General features: G+C 49.4%; 1 protein-coding gene across 20 annotated transcripts in view; it reads right to left on the bottom strand.

The window, feature by feature from the left end:
- Window positions 1–7,650, bottom strand: part of ZNF662 (zinc finger protein 662) — a 41,506-nt gene extending 33,856 nt beyond the window's left edge. For 8 of the 20 annotated variants that reach the window (XR_014232911.1, XR_014232912.1, XM_082348781.1 and 5 more), the window contains exons 1-2: window positions 1,606–7,490; window positions 3–129 (exon numbers count right to left, since the gene is read on the bottom strand). The gene's annotated coding sequence lies outside the window, so the exon portion shown is untranslated. Of the gene's footprint in view, window positions 1–2; window positions 1,329–1,605 lie in introns of those variants that run through there. The other 12 variants (XR_014232913.1, XR_014232914.1, XR_014232915.1 and 9 more) reach the window with 7 other exon arrangements.
- Window positions 7,651–8,423: the final 773 nt, after the last annotated feature.

Raw genomic sequence — 8,423 nt, 5'->3', positions numbered from 1 at the left:
ACCCAGGGAAGCCACAGCCCCATAATCCTCCAGCATCACATCCCTGTACAGGGCCCTCTGAGCAGGGGCCAGGCCGGTCCATTCGTTCTCAGAGGAGTAGATGGCTACATCCTCGAAGGTCACTGACTCCTGAAACAACATGTGTTTAAATGCCCTAGGACAATCCCAGGACCCAGGCCTGGAGTCTGGGTAGACCCAGGCACTAAGAGGTACTGGAGGGGATGCCCACTGAGTTTCTGGATTCTGAATGTCTAAGGGAACTCTCAACAGATTTTTGCCCCCTACTTACAAAGATATAAGGGATCAGCTACCAATCTTCTCATGTCTCTTCATTTTTACTTCAGCAAACATCCTCTCATCTTTTTCATGAGTCTCTGCAAGTTTTCCCTTTTCACTCCCATATGTGCTCTAAGTGCCATCCTTTCTCCACAGTGTATCCTCCTTCAGAGGTCACCAACCCTTGATAACAAGACCAACTGACATTTATTGAGCCTGTGCCAAGCACTTTATATATATTATTCTGGGCATGCCTCACAGACTGTAAGAAGGACATTAGACCCATTTTACAGAAGGGAAACTGAGACTCAGAGATTAACATCCCCCGAGTTAAAGAGCTGAGACAGAACTCAGGCCTGTTGGACTCTCTGGCTCTTACCTACTATGGCACACTGTCTTCTATCCTCACTCCTGCCACCCCTGCCGCCCCTGTCTAGGACCCTTGCTCTTCTCTCCCTCCCAGTCACTGCCACCAGCCAAAGAGGCAGCTAAGGGCCCCTCAGAACACTCAGGCTGCTCGAGAAGCTGTATTCAACAGGGCAGAGCCCAACTCTGACTACTCCCTAACGCATCTACCCTACTCTTTCTTCCCCACATTCCAGTCCCAATGTTCCTTTTTCTGTATTTCTGGGAGCCCTAGCTCCTGCACCTTTTCTTTTCTTGCCTTTCTCTCTCACTCTCTTCCTTGAGAAACACAAACAGTGCTAACGTGGAGCCATCAAGACTTATTATAATTCCCGGCCACTGCCTCATTCAGGATCTCAATCTCCATACTATGGAGGGGCCAATTCTGGTCCATTCCCATCAGTCCTTGCCCGGCAATGTTCCCACAGCAACTTACCCAGCATTCCAAGGCTCAAAGACTTTGGCTGGCTCACTTCTGCCTGCCTAAAAAAGTCCAACTCCTCTGAACTGCAGACAATTCCAGTCACCATTCAGGGACCCAGCTTACTTCCCAAGGATCATCTCCTGCAAGACCACCCTCATGTCCTATACTGTCATGGTTCCGTTATGAACCCAAACCCTTTCCTTACCCAGATCTGCATCCTTGGACCTACACCGCCCCCCGTCCCCACCCCCCCCTCCACCCCCGGCCTGAAGATCCAGATCCTTCCTCCTACTCCTGCAAGCTCATGTTCTTCTCAAGACCCACCTCAAACAAAACCATCCCTGTAAAGCCAGTCGTGGAAATTCTGGTCATTCGTCGCCGCGCACAGCGCTCTGTGCTGGGACACCTCTGCCCCAGAACTGGCTCACGCCTGTGCATCTGCACGTGTGCTTCCCCTGCCGCCGCAAGCCTGGGGGATGTCGAATCCACTCTGCCCCTACCTGTTCCTCCGGGCCCTCCACTCTGGGCTGTACCCCGATTTATCGGTAGCCGCACTGCCTCCTCTCCGCCCCTCATCTGGGCCTAGAGCCCGGGTCAGAGCCGAGCCAGCTTCGTGGCGCCGGCTCAGCGCTCACCGGGCCCAACCGGGGACTGCCCGGGGTCAGGGAGGGACGCTCCAGACCTGGGCGGGCCTGACATAGCGGCCCCCGGCCCGGGAGCCGCCCGAACAAGAGCCAGGCTCCAAGCCCCAGCCAGCCCCGTGCCCAGCTCCCCACTTTCTGCGTGGGCCAGGTCTCTGCATGCGAGAGGCGGGGGCTGCAGCACTCTTGCCATTCCGGCTTCTCTAGGACGGTGGAGGGCTCCGTGTCTCCATGGTACTCCCTTCTCGCCATGCAAAGTAGGGAGGGGAGAGTGGTCCAGCTCTCCCAGAGACACTGAGGGCTCCGGGCGCTGCAGAAATCAAGGAGAACGGTAGGGGGGGTGGGGGGAGGCTGGGGAGAAGGCTTCCTCTGGGAATCCTTTCCTGGCCCTTTTCTTCCCACTGACCACTCTTCTCCACCTCGTTGCACCTTTGTAGGATGGATGCTGGTATAAGGTAGCACATCCTTCACTTGACTATGCCTGTTCACATATCTGCCTCCTTTTACTAAGTTCTACATTCCCAGAGAGCAGACTATGTCCTTGATATGTTCATCTTTGTGCCTCTAACATCCGCCCAATGTCTAGCACCTCGTAGGGCCCAATTTCTTTAAGTGGCATAGAATGTTTGTTGAATAAAAGCATGATTAAATGTTGAACCAGTTTTTCAGTTGAAGAAAGTAAGGCCCAAAGAGAGGAAACGACTTACCTAACATCACACAGCATGTCAGGAAGCTATGCTTTTAAAGAAAGTTGTGGAAATAAAGGAAGACCTCCCAACTGAGAACAAGCAACGGCTATTTATTCAGAGCTTATTATAGCAAGGAAGTCAGCCACCATACTTGCATTTGGCAGAGAAGTGGGAAAGCTTTGTAGTAGGAAAAAAGGAAGGCTTCAGGTATGCTCTGAGTAAAGATTGTAGGCATGAGGGCTTACTAGAAGCAAAGCATCTTATGTGATTGGTTGGGAAGCATTATTCAAATTCTGGCTGTTTGAGGCTGGTTACTACAGGGGTTATTTTGGCTTCCTGGACTGATTGCTACAGATAGTAGTTTGAACTCTTGGACTGGTTATTGCAGATAGTGGGTTGGTTTCCTGGACGGGCTGCTGCAGATTGTGGGTCACAGTTCTATTTTTCTATATGGTTTGGCCATTGTCCATTTGTATATTCAGTCTCTTGGGTGAACAAGGTAGGAAGATGATGTCTGCTTCACAGGAATTCAAGTCTACAGGTTCAGATGCATTATAGCTACCCAGGTACTGAGAGCTTACAGATACCATACCTATGAAAAGTCACAGAGCAAAGGAGACCTCAGATGAACTCCCAGGCTTGTTGGTTGGTTGGTTGGTTTCTAAGAGGATACTGGAATAACTCATAAAGGGACACTAGCTGATAGTCTGTGAGTGCTGAGAAGGAAGCAGAGACTCTTAACTTGGGGAAGATCACTAGGAAGGTTGAGCATACAAAAAAATGTTCCCATGATTTTCTTTGGGACCAGATGGAGAAAACTGAACTGGTGACAAAACAATTATGGGAGTTTTAGCTCAGAACAAGGAGACCTCAGATAACTGATGACTAAGTCATCGTCCACCTGAAGAAAGGTCTCTTATGACTATGATCAGCATTTGGTTCAAAATTTTTTAGAAAACTAAAGAGGAGAGGAATAGTCTATCATAATTAACCATATATTTTTACTCTATTGTTCTTCTGTCAAACACACAGCAGCAGGCAAGGCCAAGGCCAAGGCCAACTCCTAACTGATTTGACCAGTAAAGATACAATATGCCATTTTTAGATTCATATAATGTATTACTTACATAAACAGCAAAAGGAAGAGTAGCCAAATATCCCAGTTCCCCAAGTCTTTGTCCCACACACCAAAAACAATGACACGGAAACGAAAGGGGGCTGGATGACTGCCACGTGGGTTGTGGGATACGCCTTGCTGAGGAGACAATTGTAGACTGCAGCTAAACAGTGTTATAGTCTGCAGTTATAACCTGAGGGGAGTGGGGCAGAAAGCCTCATACCTCATCAGAATCTGGGAGGCAATGACAAATTCTCTCATGGCAGCCTCCCACGGGGATAGGGACAGAAGTGGGAGATGGCCTCAAAATCTTGTAAAGTTCCTCTCATCCTCTCATGTTCTGGAATGATCACAAGATGATCTGCCAAGACTCAAATCAGCTATAGTTCAAGCCTTTGCCTGCAAGGCCTATATAGATATGCGTGAAATTGCCAGGGGCACCATGGTAGAGCCATTCCCCTACAACTTTACCTCCTAACTTATAACACAGAAAGAATTCTCGGGAGCATAAGTCACCACATAGGTCATCAGATACTCTAATTAATTGTACAGATAAAGGATTGGGCCAAATATAATCCATTTGTCTTAGGTAGCACTGGACAAGAGTGACCATGATTACGACTCACGGTAGTATAACCAGGCTCACTGGAGGAAAGACCATGTCAGGCTCCACACCCAGAGCCAAGCCAACTAAATGTGTCATTAATCCAGGTGAGACAAGAAAAACTAGCAATGGCACATACCCCAGCTAAACTGGCTAGCAAAAAATCCAGGGCAATACAATTGTCCATTACCATTCATGCTAGAGAATTTAGAAAAATCACTGATCTGTGAAAAATGTACAAGGGAGTCCAACATAACAGTATGAGGCTAAAGGGAATCACGTCAATGTCCATAAAGTTAATCCTGTTCTATTGTTTCTTGATGAGGCTGTTCCTTTCTGGAGTCAATGGCTGTTGGGAGGATTCTGAGTTTTTAAACTAAGATCATCTGCTGGCCAGTAGTCAAACTGAGGGTAGTGGCAAAAGCCTGGGTTAAATCGGCCAGGTATCTCATAGACAAAACCTAAGATAGATTAACGATCCCTCCCTCTGCCCCTGACTTCAGAGTCTAAGGTGTTTTCTTCTTCCCAACCAGGGTTGTTCCTCTCCTTCCACAACCACATGATCATTACAACCAGTCTCTGCAACAATTACTTCACCTTTTCCCCAATCCTCCCCATGTCTTCCCACACTATACGCTTCAGCTCATCCCTAGTTAGCTCAGAAGTTCCTACTTATAAAACGTGTAACACCCTAGACCATCTCCCACCCTCTGACATGTGAGTCATGCCAAAATCACCTTAGGAGTTATCACCTCATAATTCATGATCATTATAATCATTTTCTATAATTGCCTAAATCCAGTTACAACTATAATTTCCCACCTGAGTACTGATTTCACTATATGCCATAAGTTTTGGTTTCCATTTTCGTTCATGTCAAGGTATTTTCTAATTTCTCTTGCAAATGCTTCTTTCAAGAAAGCATTAGGAAGCTTGTACATGGATTCTTGCAGACTCCATGTGTGTCTTTTTCCCTTATGATTCGGCTATGTATCCTTAGTACGCCACTGTAATAAATCTTAGTCATGAGTAAAACTATATGCTGAGTCCTGTGAGTTCTTCTAGGGAATCTCTGAATGTGAAGGTGGTCCTGGAGATCCCTGATATGGGTTATGAGAACTAGATGGCATAAAACATGTAAAGCATTTGGTGTAATTCTTGGCTCATGGTAAATTCTCAAAATAAGAATGGTAAAATTCTTTAATGGTAAAAAATAAGTGGTCGCGGTGGCAATGGGGATGACCAGCACAGGGCCATGAACAGAATAGGCACCCAATGTCAATTATTCCAATCCCCATCCTACCCCTTCACTCTCTTCCCCTATATGCCTTCATATCTCTTAGCCTCTTAGTGAATGAACAGCCCAGTACCTTCATAATGGCATCTCATTGTCGGCAAGTACCTCAAGTTCAGCCTCCTGTTTGATATAGCAGAACAGCAGGGCCCAGAAAGGTGAAATGAAATGTCCCATATCATGTCGTGAGTTGGTGACAGAGTTGAGACAAGAATCCAGGTTTGCCCTTTAAGTCCTACACTGGCTTCACTGTCACCTGGTACATGAGATGCAGACTAGGAGTAAGGTAATTAACCTGGGGCCAGGCTGTCAAGAACCCAGGTGCTATGGATGGGTTTCCTTCTCTTCCTGGAAAAAAGAAAACTTGAAAGCTAGGGAGGAAGAGGAACCATAAATAAGCCCAACTCTTAAGTTAAATGAGACTACTTTCTGATCTAAAGGTAGAGTGAAATAATTTTTTTCCCTGCATCTCCATTTCAAAGGTACTGCTATTGACTCCTAGGGGTGAGGCAGTGGGCAGGAAGTGGCTAGCACTGGAGGAGGAGTCAATATCACCCAGAATTGGAACAAAGGGCAAACAAGACTCAAGGGATAGCCAGTGTATCCGGTCTAGAGCATGCCCAGAGGAACCACAGCAGGTAAACGGAATTCTTTGGCCGGTGCACAGTTGCTTAAAGTTCTGGGCCATTTATAGAATGAAAAGACATGAGATCTGACGGCACCAGAAACCGACTTGAGCCCTGTGGGTCAACCCACTCAACCCAGGGACTTCCCTGGTGGTCCAGTGGTTAAGACTCCACACATCCCTGGTGGGGGAACTAAGACCCCACATCCCACATACCGCGCAGCGCGGCCAAAAAAAAAAAAAAGAACTCAACCCACCCTCCGGCCCACCATGTAATGTGCAAATGAGGTGAGCAACAGAGGAGCTCAAAAAATGTTGAAGGATAACAGAAAGGGCGGGCTCGTATAAGAGGAGAATTCCCAGGCTTGTGGCCTTAAGTGGTGGCTTCTCTCAGCGCGCGCGCGTTGGAAACAGCAGCGGCCTAAACAGATAGATTAGGGGGTCCCCTGAGAAAGAGAACAAAGAATGACCTTCTTGAGAACCCATTTTGGCCTAACCCATTTTGTGATCTAAGCCTGGCTACAACGCTTGCCCTTGAACAGGTCTCAGTAATTAATGATCTTAAAGGAAGGAATGCAGAAACACGGGAGGAGCAGTCAAGAAACCGTAGTGCAGGGCTTCCCTGGTGGCGCAGTGGTTGAGAATCTGCCTGCCAATGCAGGGGACACGGGTTCGAGCCCTGGTCTGGGAAGATCCCACATGCCGCGGAGCAACTGGGCCCGTGAGCCACAACTACTGATCCTGAGCGTCTGGAGCCTCTGCTCTGCAACAAGAGAGGCCGCGATAGTGAGAGGCCCGCGCACCGCGATGAAGAGTGGCCCCCACTTGCCGCAACTGGAGAAAGCCCTCGCACAGAAACGAAGACCCAACACAGCCAAAAATAAAAATAATAAATAAATAATAAATTTTTTTTTTAATTAAAAAAAAAAAAAAAGAAACCATAGTGCAGCCTTGGGGCAGGGTCCTGGTTCCTCAAGGGATATACATAATAACATATCTTTGAGTTCTGCAGGAACTAAGGCCCCCCCCCACCCAGGTGGAGGATGGAATTAAGATGTCAACCCTCCTGAGTTCAATCAACTAAAGCTTGGACTCTGTCAACCTTTGCCCCGATTCTGTGCTAAATTCTGCTCCCCTCAAGCCCCCCTCATGAATATGCATGAAATATGCATGTATCATTAGCTTAAACCTTCCCCAACTTTGCTGTTCAGGGTGACACTGCTTTGGGAAAGAGCTCTGGTGTTCTCCTTACTTGCTGCAAGTAATAATAAAGCCTTCCTTCTCCCGATCACAGTGGGCGGGAAGGAGTCAGCCCTCTCCGACAAGTCGTCCCCCCCCCCCCGCAGCCCCACTCCCTTACTGATTGCTCCGCAGACGAAATGAGAGACACACAGCCCTCTGCGCAAAGTTCCGCCAACTTACGGACAGAGGGCGCCTCCGGACCAAGAACTGCCTGCGGCGCCTACCTAAAGACGCCTTTATGGAGGGGGCGGGGGCCGGAAGTACGTCACCGCCTTTCCGGCCCTCAGGCCCCAAGGCCGCTCTAGCAGGCCCGGAGGTCGCCTATGTTTATCGTTGATCCTCCTCGACTGCCCCGCCCACCATGGTGACTCCGCCCCCACCCTCACCCGGAGGTGCGGCTGGAGCGGGGAAGGCTGAGACTAGCTGCAGGCTTGCGGTGCTCATTCTGCACCGCTGGGCCCCGGCCACTCCGGAGGACTGGGAAGGCAGCCGCGTGGGCCGATTTCCCAGGGGCAGGCCAGCCTCCACCTGCTGGTCCATCTGGCCACCCTTCAGTGGCCCGGACCCAGACGAACGGGTGGCTGGACCTGCTGGCGTGGGAAGGGCTCAGTGCAGCGTGATGGGTCAAAGCCGGAGACTCTTCCCCCTCCTCTGAGCACTCCGGCCACATAGGCTCCCTTGGGACGACCCTGCCACATGCTTTAGAAGCACGTCCCCTACACCCTTACACACAGCACACATTGACCTGGCCTTGTCCTCCGGGTCTCCACTTAATTACCACCTGACCAGTGTGGCCTCCCTGACTCCCCACCCTCCTTCCCGCTCTGCCCTTTTTTTTTTTTTTTTTTTTTTAATTTATTTATTTATTTTTGGCTGCGTTGGGTCTTTGTTGCTGTGCGCAGGCTTTCTCTAGTTGCCGCGAGCGGGGGCTACTCTTCATTGAGGTGCACAGGCTTCTCATTGCGGTGGCTTCTCTTGTTAAGAAGCACGGGCTCTAGGCGCCCGGGCTTCAGGAGTTGTGGCTCGCGGGCTCTGGAGCGCAGCCTCAGTAGCTGTGGCGCACGGGCTTTGTTGCTCCGCGGCATGTGGGATCTTCCCGGACCAGG

This window comes from Balaenoptera borealis (genome assembly GCF_965194805.1).
Source record: "Balaenoptera borealis genome assembly, chromosome: 12".
In the NCBI taxonomy this organism is placed as follows: domain Eukaryota; kingdom Metazoa; phylum Chordata; class Mammalia; order Artiodactyla; family Balaenopteridae; genus Balaenoptera; species Balaenoptera borealis.
This window is presented reverse-complemented; position numbering and strand designations above follow the sequence as displayed.